This window comes from Schistocerca americana, chromosome X (assembly GCF_021461395.2).
Source record: "Schistocerca americana isolate TAMUIC-IGC-003095 chromosome X, iqSchAmer2.1, whole genome shotgun sequence".
Classification (NCBI taxonomy): domain Eukaryota; kingdom Metazoa; phylum Arthropoda; class Insecta; order Orthoptera; family Acrididae; genus Schistocerca; species Schistocerca americana.
Window position 1 is genome coordinate 21171837 of NC_060130.1, and position 16860 is coordinate 21188696.

A 16860-nucleotide genomic window follows, 5' to 3' on the forward strand; every position below is an offset into this window, starting at 1 on the left:
CGAAATTGCATCGGAATTAAATACGAACGGCACAATGCCGACTTAAGTACAAGAAAACTGTCTCTTCTTACTGACTATATTTTGAACCATTCCTGTGACACCACTTATAGATTCCAATGCTTCACTTCAGGTTTACTGTATCCCTTTGACCTTCTTATGGACGATGAAACACTGAAATTGCATCGGAAATAAATAGAATAGGCACAATGCCGGCTTAAGTACAGGAAAACTGACTCTTCTTAGTGCCTATGCTTTCAACCATTCCTGTGACACTAGTTATTGATTCCAATGCTTCACTTCAGGTGTACTGCATCCCTTGGACCTTCTTATTGACGATGAAACACAGAAATTGCATCGGAAATAAATAGAAAAGGCACAATGCCGACTTAAGTACAAGAAGACTGACTCTTCTTACTGACTATGTTTTGAACCATTCCTGTGACACTAGTTATAGATTCCGATGCCTCACTTCAGATTTACTGTATCCCTTGGACCTTCTTATTGACGATGAAACAAAGAAATTTCATCGGAATTAAATACAAAAGGCACAATGCCGACTTAAGTACAAGAAGACTGACTCTTCCTACTGGCTATGTTTTGAACCATTCCTGTGACACTAGTTATAGATTCCGATGCTTCACTTCAGGTTTACTGTATCCCTCTGACCTTCGTATTGACGATGAAACACAGAAATTGCATCGGAATTAAACAGAAAAGGCACAATGCCGACTTAAGTACATGAAGACTGACGCTTCTTACTGTCTATGTTTTGAACCATTCCTGTGACACTAGTTATAGATTCCGATGCCTCACTTCAGGTTTACTGTATCCCTTGGACCTTCATATTGACGATGAAACACAGAAATTGCATCGGAATTAAATAAAAACGCACAATGCCGACTTAAGTACAAGAAGACTGACTCTTCCTACTGTCTATGTTTTAACCATTCCTGTGACACTAGTTATAGATTCCGATGCTTCATTTCAGGCTTACTGTATCCCTCTGTCCTTCTTATTGACGATGAAATATAGAAATTGCATCAGAATTAGATAGAAAAGGCACAATGCCGACTTAAGTACAAGAAGACTGGCTCTTCCTACTGTCTATGTATTGAACCATTCCTGTGACATTAGTTATAGATTCCGATGCTTCACTTCAGGTTTACTGTATCCCTCTGACCTTCTTATTGACGATGAAAATCAGAAATTGCATCGGAATTAAATACGAAAGGCACAATGCCGACTTAAGTACAAGAAGACTGACTCTTCTTACTGTCTATGTTTTGAACCGAACCTGAGACACTAGTTATAGTTTTCGATGCTTCACTTCAGGTTTCTGTGTCACTTGGACCTCGTTATTGACAATGAAACACCGAAATTGCATCGGAATTAAATACGAAAGGCACAATGCCGACTTAAGTACAAGAAGACTGTCTCTTCTTACTGACTATATTTTGAACCATTCCTGTGACACCACTTATAGATTCCGATGCTTCACTTCAGGTTTACTGTATCTCTCTGACCTTCTTATGGACGATGAAACACAGAAATTGCATCGGAAATATATAGAAAAGGCACAATGCCGGCTTAAGTACAAGAAGTCTGACTCTTCTTACTGACTATGCTTTGAACCCTTCCTGTGACACTAGTTATAGATTCCGATGCTCCACTTCTGGTGTACTGCATCCCTTGGACCTTCTTATTGACGATGAAACACAGAAATTGCATCGGAATTAAATACAAAAGGCACAATGCCGACTTAAGTACAAGAAGACTGACTCTTCTTACTGTCTATGCTTTTAACCATTCCCGTGAAAGTAGTTATAGATTCCGATGCTTCCCTTCAGGTTTACTGTATCCCTCTGACCTTCTTATTGACGATGAAACACAGAAATTGCATCGGAATTAAATACAGAAGGCACAATGCCGACTTAAGTACAAGAAGACTGACTCTTCTTCTTGACTATGTTTTGAACCATTCCTGTGACACTAGTTACGGATTCGGATGCCTCACTTCAGGTTTACTGTATCCCTTGGACCTTCTTATTGGTAATGAAACACAGAAATTGCATCGGAATTATATAGACGAGGCACAATGCCGCCTTAAGTAAATGAAGACTGACTCTTCCGACTGTCTATGTTTTGAACCATTCCTGTGACATTAGTTATACATTCCGATGCTTCACTTCAGGTTTACTGTATCCCTCTGACCTTCGTATTGACGATGAAACACAGATATTGCATCGGAATTAAATAGAAAATGCACAATGCCGACTTAAGTAGAAGAAGACTGACCCTTCTCACTGAGTATGTTTTGAACCATTCCTGTGACACTAGTTATAGACTCCGATGATTCACTTCAGGTTTACTGTATCCCTCTGACCTTCTTATGGACGATGAAACACAGAAATTGCATCGGAAATAAATACAAAAGGCACAATGCCGACTTTAGTACAAGAAGACTGGCTCTTCCTACTGTCTATGTCTTGAACCATTCCTGTGACACTAGTTATAGATTTTGATGCTTCACTTCAGGTTTACTGTATCCCGCTGACCTTGTTATTGTCGATGAAACACAGAAATTGCATCGGAGTTAAATACAAAAGGCACAATGACGACTCAAGTACAAGAAGACTGACTCTTCCCACTGTCTATGCTTTGAACCATTCCTGTGACACTAGTTATAGATTCTGATGCTTCACTTCAGGTTTACCGTATCCCTCGGACCTTCTTATTGACGATGAAACACAAAAATTGCATCGGAATTAAATAGAAGAGGCATAATGCCGACTTAAATACAAGAAGACTGACCCTTCTTACTGTCTATGATTTGAACCATTGCTGTGACACTAGTTATAGATTCCGATGCTTCACTACAGGTTTACTATATCTCTCTGACCTTCTTATTGTCGACAAAACACAGAAATTGCATCGGAATTAAATAGAAAAGGCACAATGCCGACCTAAGTAGAAGAAGACTGACTCTTCTTACTAACTATGTTTTGAACCATTCCTGTGTCACTAGTTATAGATTCCGATGCTTCACTTCCGGTTTATTGTATTCCTCTGACCTTCTTATTGACGATGAGACACAGAAATTGCATCGGAATTAAAAACAAAAGGTAGAATGCCGACTCAAGTACAAGAAGACTGACTCTTCCTACTGTCTATGTTTTGAACCATTCCTGTGACACTAGTTATAGATTCTGATGCTTCACTTCAGGTTTACCGTATCCCTCTGACCTACTTATCGACGATGAAACACAGAAATTGCATCGGAATTAAATAGAAGAGGCACAATGCCGACTTAAGTACAAGAAGACTTTACTCTTCTTACTGTCTATGATTTGAACCTTACCTGTGACACTAGTTGTAGATTCCGATGCTTCACTTCAGGTGTACTGTATCCCTTGGACCTTCGTATTGACGATGAAACACAGAAATTGCATCGGAATTAAATACAAAAGGCACAATGCCAACTTAAGTACAAGTAGACAGATTCTTCTTACAGTCTATGTTTGAACCATTCCTGTGACACTAGTTATAGATTCTGATACTTCACTTCAGGTTTACTGTATCCCTTGGACCTTCTTATTGACGTTGAAACACGGAAATTGCATCGGAATTAAATACGAAAGGCACAATGCCGACTTAAGAACAAGAAGACTGACTCTTCTTACTGACTATGTTTTGAACCATTCCTGTGACACCACTTATAGATTCCGATGCTTCCCTTCAGGTTTACTGTATCCCTCTGACCTTATAGATGATGAAACACAGAAATTGCATCGGAATTAAATACAGAAGGCACAATGCCGACTTAAGTACAAGAAGACTGACTCTTCTTACTGACTATGTTTTGAACCATTCCTGTGACACTAGTTACGGATTCCGATGCCTCACTTCAGGTTTACTGTACCCCTTGGACCTTCTTATTAATAATGAAACACAGAAATTGCATCGGAATTATATAGACGAGGCACAATGCCGACTTAAGTACATGAAGACTGAGTTTTCCTACTGTCTATGTTTTGAACCATTCCTGTGACACAAGTTATAGATTCCGATGCTTCACTTCAGGTTTACTGTATCTGTCTGACCTTCGTATCGACGATGAAATATTGCATCGGAATTAAATAGAAAAGGCACAATGCCGACTTAAGTACAAGAAGACTGACTCTTCTTACTGACTATGATTTGAACCATTCCAGTGACCCTAGTTATAGACTCCGATGATTCACTTCAGGTTTACTGTATCCCTCTGACCTTCTTATTGATGATGAAACACAGAAATTGCATCGGAATTAAATAGAAAAGGCACAATGCCGATTTAAGTACAAGAAGACTGACTCTTTTTACTGACTATGTTTTGAACCATTCCTGTGACACTAGTTATAGACTCCGATGCTTCACTTCAGGTTTACTGTATCACTTGGACCTTCTTATTGACGATGAAACACCGAAATTGCATCGGAATTAAATACGAACGGCACAATGCCGACTTAAGTACAAGAAAACTGTCTCTTCTTACTGACTATATTTTGAACCATTCCTGTGACACCACTTATAGATTCCAATGCTTCACTTCAGGTTTACTGTGTCCCTCTGACCTTCTTATGGACAATGAAACACTGAAATTGCATCGGAAATAAATAGAAAAGGCACAATGCCGGCTTAAGTACAGGAAAACTGACTCTTCTTAGTGCCTATGCTTTGAACCATTCCTGTGACACTAGTTATTGATTCCAACGCTTCACTTCAGGTGTACTGCATCCCTTGGACCTTCTTATTGACGATGAAACACAGAAATTGCATCGGAAATAAATAGAAAAGGCACAATGCCGACTTAAGTACAAGAAGACTGACTCTTCTTACTGACTATGTTTTGAACCATTCCTGTGACACTAGTTATAGATTCCGATGCCTCACTTCAGATTTACTGTATCCCTTGGACCTTCTTATTGACGATGAAACAAAGAAATTTCATCGGAATTAAATACAAAAGGCACAATGCCGACTTAAGTACAAGAAGACTGACTCTTCCTACTGGCTATGTTTTGAACCATTCCTGTGACACTAGTTATAGATTCCGATGCTTCACTTCAGGTTTACTGTATCCCTCTGACCTTCTTATTGACGATGAAACACAGAAATTGCATCGGAATTAAACAGAAAAGGCACAATGCCGACTTAAGTACATGAAGACTGACGCTTCTTACTGTCTATGTTTTGAACCATTCCTGTGACACTAGTTATAGATTCCGATGCCTCACTTCAGGTTTACTGTATCCCTTGGACCTTCATATTGACGATGAAACACAGAAATTGCATCGGAATTAAATAAAAACGCACAATGCCGACTTAAGTACAAGAAGACTGACTCTTCCTACTGTCTATGTTTTTGACCATTCCTGTGACACTAGTTATAGATTCCGATGCTTCATTTCAGGCTTACTGTATCCCTCTGTCCTTCTTATTGACGATGAAATATAGAAATTGCATCGGAATTGGATAGAAAAGGCACAATGCCGACTTAAGTACAAGAAGACTGGCTCTTCCTATTGTCTATGTATTGAACCATTCCTGTGACATTAGTTATAGATTCCGATGCTTCACTTCAGGTTTACTGTATCCCTCTGACCTTCTTATTGACGATGAAAATCAGGAATTGCATCGGAATTAAATACAAAACGCACAATGCCGGCTCAAGTACAAGAAGACTTACTCTTTCTACTGTCTATGATTTGAACCATTGCTGTGACACTAGTTATAGATTCCGATGCTTCACTTCAGGTGTACTGTACGCCTCTGACCTTCATATTGACGATGAAACACAGAAATTGCATCGGAATTAAATACAAAAGGCACAATGCTGACTTAAGTACAAGTAGACTGACTCTTCTTACTGTCTATGTTTTGAACCATTCCTGTGACTCTAGTTATAGATTATGATGCTTCACTTCATGTTTACTGTATCCCTCTGACCCTCTTATTGACGATGAAACACAGAAAATGCATCGGAATTAAATACAAAAGGCACAATGCCGACTTAAGTACAAGTAGACTGACTCTTCTTACTGTCTATGCTTTGAACCATTCCTATGACTCTAGTTATAGATTATGATGCTTCACTTCAGGTTTACTCTATCCCTCTGACCTTCTTATTGACGATGAAAAATAGAAATTGCATCGGAATTAAAAACAAAACGCACAATGCCGGCTCAAGTACAAGAAGACTCACTCTTTCTACTGTCTATGTTCTGAACCATTCCTGTGACACTAGTTATAGATTCCGATGCTTCACTTCAGGTTTACTGTATCCCTCTGACCTACATATTGTCGATGAACACAGAAATTGCATCGGAATTAAATACAAAAGGCACAATGCCGACTTAAGTACAAGTAGACTACCTCTTCTTACTGCCTATGATTTGAACCATTCCTGTGACTCTAGTTATAGATTATGATGATTCACTTCAGGTTTACTGTATCCCTCTGACCTTCATATTGACGATGAAATACCGAAATTGCATCGGAATTAAATAGAAAAGGCACAATGCCGGCATAAGTACAAGAAGACTGACTCTTCTTACTATCTATGATTTGAACCATTCCTGTGACACTAGTAATAGATTCCGATGCTTCACTTCAGGTGTACTGTATGCCTCTGACCTTCATATTGACGATGAAACACAGAAATTGCATCGGAATGAAATACAAAAGGCACAATGCTGACTTATGTACAAGTAGACTGACTCTTCTTACTGTCTATGTTTTGAACCATTCCTGTGACTCTAGTTATAGATTATGATGCTTCACTTCATGTTTACTGTATCCCTCTGACCCTGTTATTGACGATGAAACACAGAAAATGCATCGGAATTAAATACAAAAGGCACAATGCCGACTTAAGTACAAGTAGACTGACTCTTCTTACCGTCTATGTTTTGAACCATTCCTATGACTCTAGTTATAGATTATGATGCTTCACTTCAGGTTTACTCTATCCCTCTGGCCTTCTTATTGACGATGAAAAATAGAAATTGCATCGGAATTAAAAACAAAACGCACAATGCCGGCTCAAGTACAAGAAGACTCACTCTTTCTACTGTCTATGTTCTGAACCATTCCTGTGACACTAGTTATAGATTCCGATGCTTCACTTCAGGTTTACTGTATCCCTCTGACCTTCATATTGTCGATGAAACACAGAAATTGCATCGGAATTAAATACAAAAGGCACAATGCCGACTTAAGTACAAGTGGACTGCATCTTCTTACGTTCTACGATTTGAACCATTCCTGTGACTCTAGTTATAGATTATGATGATTCACTTCAGGTTTACTGTATCCCTCTGACCCTCTTATTGACGATGAAACACAGAAATTGCGTCGGAATTAAATACAAAAGGCACAATGCCGACTTAAGTACAAGAAGACTGACTCATCTTACTGACAATGTTTTGAACCATTGCTGTGACACTAGTTATAGATTCCGATGCCTCACTTCAGGTTTACTGTATCCCTCAGCCCTTCTTATTGACGATGAAACACAGATATCGCATCGGAATTAAATAGTAAAGGCACAATGCCGACTTAAGTACAAGAAGACTGACTCTTCTTACTGACTATGTTTTGAATCATTCCTGTGACACTAGTAATTGACTCCGATGCTTCACTTCAGGTTTACTGTATCACTCTGACCTTCTTATTGATGATGAAACACAGAAATTGCTTTGGAATTAAATAGAAAAGGCGCAATGCCGACTTAAGTAGAAGAAGACAGACTCTTCCTACTCTCTATGTTTTGAACCATTCCTGTGACACTAGTTATAGACTGACTCTTCTTACTGACTATGTTTTGAACCATTTCTGTGACACTAGTTTTAGGTTCTGATGCTTCACTTTAGGTTAGCTGTATCCCTTGGACCTTCATATTGACGATGAAACAGAGAAAATACATCGGAATTAAATACAAATGGCACAATGCCGACTTAAGTACAAGAAGACTGACGCTTCTTACTGTCTATGTTTTTAACCATTCCTGTGATACTAGTTATAGATTCCGATGCTCCACTTCAGCTTTGCTGTATCCCTCTGACCTCCTTTTTTACGATGAAACTTAGAAATTGCATCGGAATTAAATACAATAGGCACAATGCCGACTCAAATACAAGATGAACGGCTTTTCTTACTCTCTATGTTTTGAACCTTTCCTGTGAGACCGGTTTTAGATTCCGATGCTTCACTTCAGGTTTACTGTATCGCTTGGACCTTCTTATTGACGACGAAACACATAAATTGCATCGGAATTAAATACAAAAGGCAGAATGCCGACTTAAGTACAAGAAGACTGACTCTTCCTACTGTCTATGTTTTGAACCATTCCTGTGACACTAGTTATAGATTCCGATGCCTCACTTCAGGTTTACTGTATCCCTTGGACCTTCTTATAGACGATGAAACACAGAAATTGAATCGGAATTAAGTACAAAAGGTACAATGCCGACTTAAGTACAAGAAGACTGACTCTTCCTACTGCCTATTTTTTGAACCATTCCTGTGACACTTGTTATAGATTCCGATGCTAAACTTCAGGTTTACTGTATCCCTCTGACCTTCTTATTGACGATGAAACAGAGAAATTGCATCGGAATTAAATAGGAAAGGCACAATGCCGACTTAAGTACAAGAAGACTGACTCTTCCTACTGTCTATGTTTTGAACCATTCCTGTGACACTAGTTATAGATTCCGATGCCTCACATCAGGTTTACTGCATCCCTTCGACCTTCTTATTCACGATGAAACACAGAAATTGCATCGGAATTAAATACAAAAGGCACAATGCCGACTTAAGTACAAGAAGACTGACTCTTCCTACTGTCTATTTTTTGAACCACTCCTGTGACACTTGTTATAGATTCCGATGCTAAACTTCAGGTTTACTGTATCCCTCTGACTTTCTTATTGACGATGAAACAGAGAAATTGCATCGGAATTAAATAGGAAAGGCACAATGCCGATTTAAGTACAAGAAGATTGACTCTTCCTACTGTCTATGTTTTGAACCATTCCTGTGACACTAGTTATAGATTCCGATGCCTCACTTCAGGTTTACTGCATCCCTTGGACCTTCTTATTCACGATGAAACACAGAAATTGCATCGGAATTAAATACAAAAGGCACAATGCCGACTTAAGTACAAGAAGACTGACTCTTCCTACTGTCTATTTTTTGAACCATTCCTGTGACACTTGTTATAGATTCCGATGCTAAACTTCAGGTATACTGTATCCCTCTGACTTTCTTATTGACGATGAAACAGAGAAATTGCATCGGAATTAAATAGGAAAGGCACAATGCCGACTTAAGTACAAGAAGACTGACTCTTCCTACTGTCTATGTTTTGAACCATTCCTGTGACACTAGTTATAGATTCCGATGTCTCACTTCAGGTTTACTGCATCCCTTGGACCTTCTTATTCACGATGAAACACAGAAATTGCGTCGGAATTAAATACAAAAGGCACAATGCCGACTTAAGTACACGAAGACTGACTCTTCCTACTGTCTATGTTTTGAACCATTCCTGTGACACTAGTTATAGATTCCAATGCCTCACTTCAGGTTTACTGCATCTCTTGGACCTTCTTATTGAAGATGAAACACAGAAGTTGCATCGAAATTAAAAACAAAAGGCACAATGCCGATTTAAGTACAAGTAGACTGACTCTTCCTACTGTCTACGTTTTGAACCATTCCTGTGACACTAGTTATTGATTCCGATGCTTCACGTCAGGTTTACTGTATCCCTCTGACCTTCTAATTGCCGATAAAACACAGAAATTGCATCGGAATTAGATACAAAATGCACAACGCCGACGTAACTACAAGAGGAATGACTCTTCTTACTGTCTATGTTTTGAAACATTCCTGTGACACTAGTTATAGATTCCGTTGCTTCACTTCAGGTTTACTGTATCCCTTGGACCTTCTTATCGACGATGAAACACAGAAATTGCAATGGAATGAAATACAAAAGTCACAATGCCGCTTTAAGTACATGTAGACGGCCTTTTCCTACTGTCTATGTTTTGAAACATTCCTGTGACACTAGTTATAGATTCCGATGCTTCACTTCAGGTTTACTGTATCCCTCTGACCTTCTAATTGCCAATGAAACACAGATATTGCATCGGAATTAGATACAAAAAGCACAATGCCAACTTAATTACAAGATGAACGACTCTTCTTACTGTCTATGTTTTGAAACATTCCTGTGACACTAGTTATAGATTCCGATGCTTCACTTCAGGTTTACTGTATCCCTTGGACATTCTTATCGACGATGAAACACAGAAATTGCATCGGAATTAAATAAAAAAGGCACAATGCCGATTTAAGTACATGTAGACTGCCTTTTCCTACTGTCTATGTTTTGAACCATTCCTGTGACACTAGTTATAGATTCCGATGCTTCACTTCAGGTTTACTGTATCCCTCTGACCTTCGAATTGCCGATGAAACACAGATATTGTATCGGAATTAGATACAAAAAGCACGATGCCGACTTAATTACAAGATGAATGACTCTTCTTACTGTCTATGTTTTGAAACATTCCTGTGACACTAGTTATAGATTCCGATGCTTCACTTCAGGTTTACTGTATCCCTTGGACATTCTTATCGACGATGAAACACAGAAATTGCCACGGAATTAAATACAAAAGGCAGAATGCCGACTTAAGTTCAAGAAGACTGACTCTTCTTACTGTCTATGTTTTGAACCGTTCCTTTATCACTAGTTATAGATTCCGATTCTTCACGTCAGACTTTCTGTATCCCTTGGACCTTCTTATTACGATGAAACAAAGAAATTTCATCGGAATTTAATACAAAAGGCGCAATGACGACCTAAGTACAAGAAGACTGACTCTTCTTATTGTCTATGTTTGAAGAATTCCTATGACACTAGTTATAGATTCCGATGCTTCACTTCAGGTTTACTGTATCCCTTGGACCTCCTTATCGACGATGAAACACAGAAATTGCATCGGAATTAAATACAAAAGGCACAATGCCGACGTAAGTACAAGAAGACTGACTCTTCTTAATGTCTTTGTTTTGAACCATTCCTGTGACACTAATTATAGATTCCGATGCTTCACTTCGGGTTTACCGTTGCCCTCTGGCTTCTAATTGCCAATGAAACACTGAAATTGCATCGCAATTAGATACAACATGCACAATGCCGACGTAATTACAAGAGGAATGACTCTTCTTACTGTCTTTGTTTTGAAACATTCCTGTGACACTAGTTATAGATTCCGTTGCTTCACTTCAGGTTTACTGAATCCCTTGGACCTTTTTATCGACGATGAAACACAGAAATTGCATCGGAATTAAATATAAAAGGCACAATGCCGATTTAAGTACATGTAGACTGCCTTTTCCTACTGTCTATGTTTTGAACCATTCCTGTGACACTAGTTATAGATTCCGATGCTTCACTTCAGGTTTACTGTATCCCTCTGACCTTCTTATTGACGATGAAACACAGACATTGCATCGGAATTAAATACAAAAGTCACAATGCTGACTTAAGTACAAGAAGACTGACTCTTCTTTCTGACTATGTTGTGAACATTTCCTGTGAGACCAGTTTTAGGTTCCGATGCTTCACTATATGTTTACTGTATCCCTTGGAATTTCTTATTGACGATGAAACACAGAAATTGCCTCGGAATTAAATACAAAAGGCACAGTGCCGTCTTAAGTACAAGAAGACTGACTCTTCTTACTGTCTATTTTTTAACCATTCCTGTGACACTAGTTATAGATTCCGATGCTTCACTTCAGGTTTACTGTATCCCTCTGAGCTTCTTATTGACGATGAAACATAGAAATTGCATCGGAATTAAATAGAAAAGGCACAATGCTGATGTAAATTCAAGAAGGCATACTCTTCTTACTGTCTATGATTTGAACCATTCCAGTGACACTAGTTATAGATTCCGATGCTTCACTTCAGGTGTACTGTATCCCTTGGACCTTCTTATTGATGATGAAACACAGAAATTGCATCGGAATTAAAAACAAAAGGCACAATGCCGACTTAAGTACAAGTAGACTGACTCTTCTTACTGTCTATGTTTTGAAACATTCCTGTGACACTAGTTATAGATTCCGATGCTTCACTTCAGGTTTACTGGATCCCTTGGACCTTATTATCGACGATGAAACACAGAAATTGCATCGGAATTAAATACAAAATGCAGAATGCCGACTTAAGTTCGAGAAGACTGACTCTTCTTACTGTCTATGTTTTGAACCATTCCTTTGTCACTAGTTATAGATTCCGATTCTTCATGTCATACTTACTGTATCCCTTGGACCTTCTTATTGACGACGAAACACAGAAATAGCATCGGAATTAAATGCAAAAGGCACAATGCCGACTTAAGTACATGTAGACTGACTCTTCCTACTGTCTATGTTTTGAACCATTCCTGTGACACTAGTTATAGATTCCGATGATTCACTTCAGATTTACTGTAACCCTCTGACCTTCTTATTGACGATGAAACACATTAATTGCATCGGAATTAAATAGAAAAGGCACAATTCTGACTTAAGTTCAAGAAGACTGACTCCACCTAATGTCTATGTTTTGAACCATTCCTGTGACACTAGTTATAGATTCTGATGCTTCACTTCAGGTTTACTGTATCCCTCTGACCTTCTTACTGACGATGAAACACAGAAATTTCATCGGAATTAAATACAAAAGGCACAATGCCGACTTAAGTACATGTAGACTGACTCTTCCTACTGGCTATGTTTGAACCATTCCTGTGACACTAGTTATAGATTCCGATGATTCACTTCAGATTTACTGTATCCCTCTGACCTTCTTATTGACGATGAAACACAGAAATTGCATCGGAATTAAATAGAAAAGCAACAATGCCAACTTAAGTACAAGAAGAATGACTCTTCCTACTGTCTATGTCTTGAACCATTAAAGTGACACTAGTTATTGATTCCGATTCTTCACTTCAGGTTTACTGTATCCCTCTGACCTTCTTATTGACGATGAAACACAGATATTGCATCGGAAATAAATACAAATGGCACAATGCCGACTCAAGTACAAGTAGACTGACTCTTCTTACTTTCTATGTTTTGAATCATTCCTGTGACACTGGTTATAGATTCTGATGCTTCACTACAGGTTTACTGTATCCCTCTGACCTTCGTATTGACGATGAAACACAGAAATTGCATCGGAATTAAATACAAAAGGCACAATGCCGACTTAAGTACAAGAAGACTGACTCTTCCTAATGTCTACGTTTTAAACCATTCCTGTGACACTAGTTATTGATTCCGCTGCTTCACTTCAGGTTTACTGTATCCCTCTAACCTTCTTATTGGCGAAGAAACACAGAAATTGCATCGGAATTAAATACAAAGGGCACAATGCCGACTTAAGTACAAGAAGACTGACTCTTCTTCCTGTCTATGTTTTGAACCTTTCCTGTGACACTAGTTATAGATTCCGATGCTTCACTTCAGGTTTACTGTATCCCTTGGACCTTCTTATTTCGATGAAACAAAGAAATTTCATCGGAATTTAATACAAAAGGCGCAATGACGACCTAAGTACAAGAAAACTGACTCTTCTTCCTGTCTATGTTTTGAACCATTCCTGTGACACTAGTTATAGATTCCGATGCTTCACTTCAGGTGTACTGTATCCCTTGGACCTTCTTATTGACGATGAAACACAGAAATTGCATCGGAATTAAAAACAAAAGGCACAATGCCGATTTAAGTACAAGTAGACTGACTCTTCCTACTGTCTACGTTTTGAACCATTCCTGTGACACTAGTTTTAGATTCCGATGCTTCACTTCAGGTTTACTGTATCCCTCTGACCTTCTAATTGCCGATAAAACACAGAAATTGCATCGGAATTAGATACAAAATGCACAATGCCGACGTAATTACAAGAGGAATGACTCTTCTTACTGTCTATGTTTGAAACATTCCTGTGACACTAGTTATAGATTCCGTTGCTTCACTTCAGGTTTACTGTATCAATTGGACCTTCTTATCGACGATGAAACACAGAAATTGAAACGGAATTAAATACAAAAGGCACAATGCCGCATTAAGTACATGTAGACTGCCTTTTCCTACTGTCTATGTTTTGGACCACTCCTGTGACACTAGTTATAGATTCCGATGCTCCACGTCAGGTTTACTGTATCCCTCTGACTTTCTATTTGCCGATGAAACACAGATATTGTATCGGAATTAGATACAAAAAGCACGATGCCGACTTAATTACAAGATGAATGACTCTTCTTACTGTCTATGTTTTGAAACATTCCTGTGACACTAGGTATAGATTCCGATGCTTCACTTCAGGTTTACTGTATCCCTTGGACCTTCGTATCGACGATGAAACACAGAAATTGCATCGGAAATAAATATAAAAGGCACAATGCCGATTTAAGTATATGTAAACTGCCTTTTCCTACTGTAAATGTTTTGAACCATTCCTGTGACACTAGTTATAGATTCCGATGCTTCACTTCAGGGTTACCGTGTCACACTGACCTTCTAATTGCCGATGAAATACAGATATTGCATCGGAATTAGATACAAAAAGCACGATGCCGACTTAATTACAAGATGAATGACTCTTCTTACTGTCTATGTATTGAAACATTCCTGTGACACTAGTTATAGATTCCGATGCTTCACTTCAGGTTTACTGTATCCCTTGGACCTTCTTATCGACGATGAAACACAGAAATTGCATCGGAATTAAATACAAAAGGCAGAATGCCGACTTAAGTTCAAGAAGACTGACTCTTCTTACTGTCTATGTTTTGAACCGTTCCTTTGTCACTAGTTATAGATTCCGATTCTTCACGTCAGACTTACTGTATCCCTTGGACCTTCTTATTGACGACGAAACACAGAAATAGCATCGGAATTAAATAGAAAAGGCACAATGCCGACCTAAGTACAAGAAGACTGACTCTTCTTACTGTCTATTTTTTAATCATTCCTGTGACACTAGTTATAGATTCCGATGCTTCACTTCAGATTTACTGTAACCCTCTGACCTTCTTATTGACGATGAAACATAGAAATTGCATCGGAATTAAATAGAAAAGGCACAATGCCGACATAAGTACAAGAAGACTGACTCTTCCTAATGTCTACGTTTTAAACCATTCCTGTGACACTAGTTATTGATTCCGCTGCTTCACTTCAGGTTTACTGTATCCCTTGGACCTTCTTATTACGATGAAACAAAGAAATTTCATCGGAATTTAATACAAAAGGCGCAATGACGACCTAAGTACAAGAAGACTGACTCTTCTTATTGTCTATGTTTGAAGAATTCCTATGACACTAGTTATAGATTCCGATGCTTCACTTCAGGTTTCCTGTATCCCTTGGACCTCCTTATCGACGATGAAACACAGAAATTGCATCGGAATTAAATACAAAAGGCACAATGCCGACGTAAGTACAAGAAGACTGACTCTTCTTAATGTCTTTGTTTTGAACCATTCCTGTGACACTAATTATAGATTCCGATGCTTCACTTCGGGTTTACCGTTGCCCTCTGGCTTCTAATTGCCAATGAAACACTGAAATTGCATCGCAATTAGATACAACATGCACAATGCCGACGTAATTACAAGAGGAATGACTCTTCTTACTGTCTATGTTTTGAAACATTCCTGTGACACTAGTTATAGATTCCGTTGCTTCACTTCAGGTTTACTGAATCCCTTGGACCTTTTTATCGACGATGAAACACAGAAATTGCATCGGAATTAAATATAAAAGGCACAATGCCGATTTAAGTACATGTAGACTGCCTTTTCCTACTGTCTATGTTTTGAACCATTCCTGTGACACTAGTTATAGATTCCGATGCTTCACTTCAGGTTTACTGTATCCCTCTGACCTTCTTATTGACGATGAAACACAGACATTGCATCGGAATTAAATACAAAAGTCACAATGCTGACTTAAGTACAAGAAGACTGACTCTTCTTTCTGACTATGTTGTGAACATTTCCTGTGAGACCAGTTTTAGGTTCCGATGCTTCACTATATGTTTACTGTATCCCTTGGAATTTCTTATTGACGATGAAACACAGAAATTGCCTCGGAATTAAATACAAAAGGCACAGTGCCGTCTTAAGTACAAGAAGACTGACTCTTCTTACTGTCTATTTTTTAACCATTCCTGTGACACTAGTTATAGATTCCGATGCTTCACTTCAGGTTTACTGTATCCCTCTGAGCTTCTTATTGACGATGAAACATAGAAATTGCATCGGAATTAAATAGAAAAGGCACAATGCTGATGTAAATTCAAGAAGGCATACTCTTCTTACTGTCTATGATTTGAACCATTCCAGTGACACTAGTTATAGATTCCGATGCTTCACTTCAGGTGTACTGTATCCCTTGGACCTTCTTATTGATGATGAAACACAGAAATTGCATCGGAATTAAAAACAAAAGGCACAATGCCGACTTAAGTACAAGTAGACTGACTCTTCTTACTGTCTATGTTTTGAAACATTCCTGTGACACTAGTTATAGATTCCGATGCTTCACTTCAGGTTTACTGGATCCCTTGGACCTTATTATCGACGATGAAACACAGAAATTGCATCGGAATTAAATACAAAATGCAGAATGCCGACTTAAGTTCGAGAAGACTGACTCTTCTTACTGTCTATGTTTTGAACCATTCCTTTGTCACTAGTTATAGATTCCGATTCTTCATGTCATACTTACTGTATCCCTTGG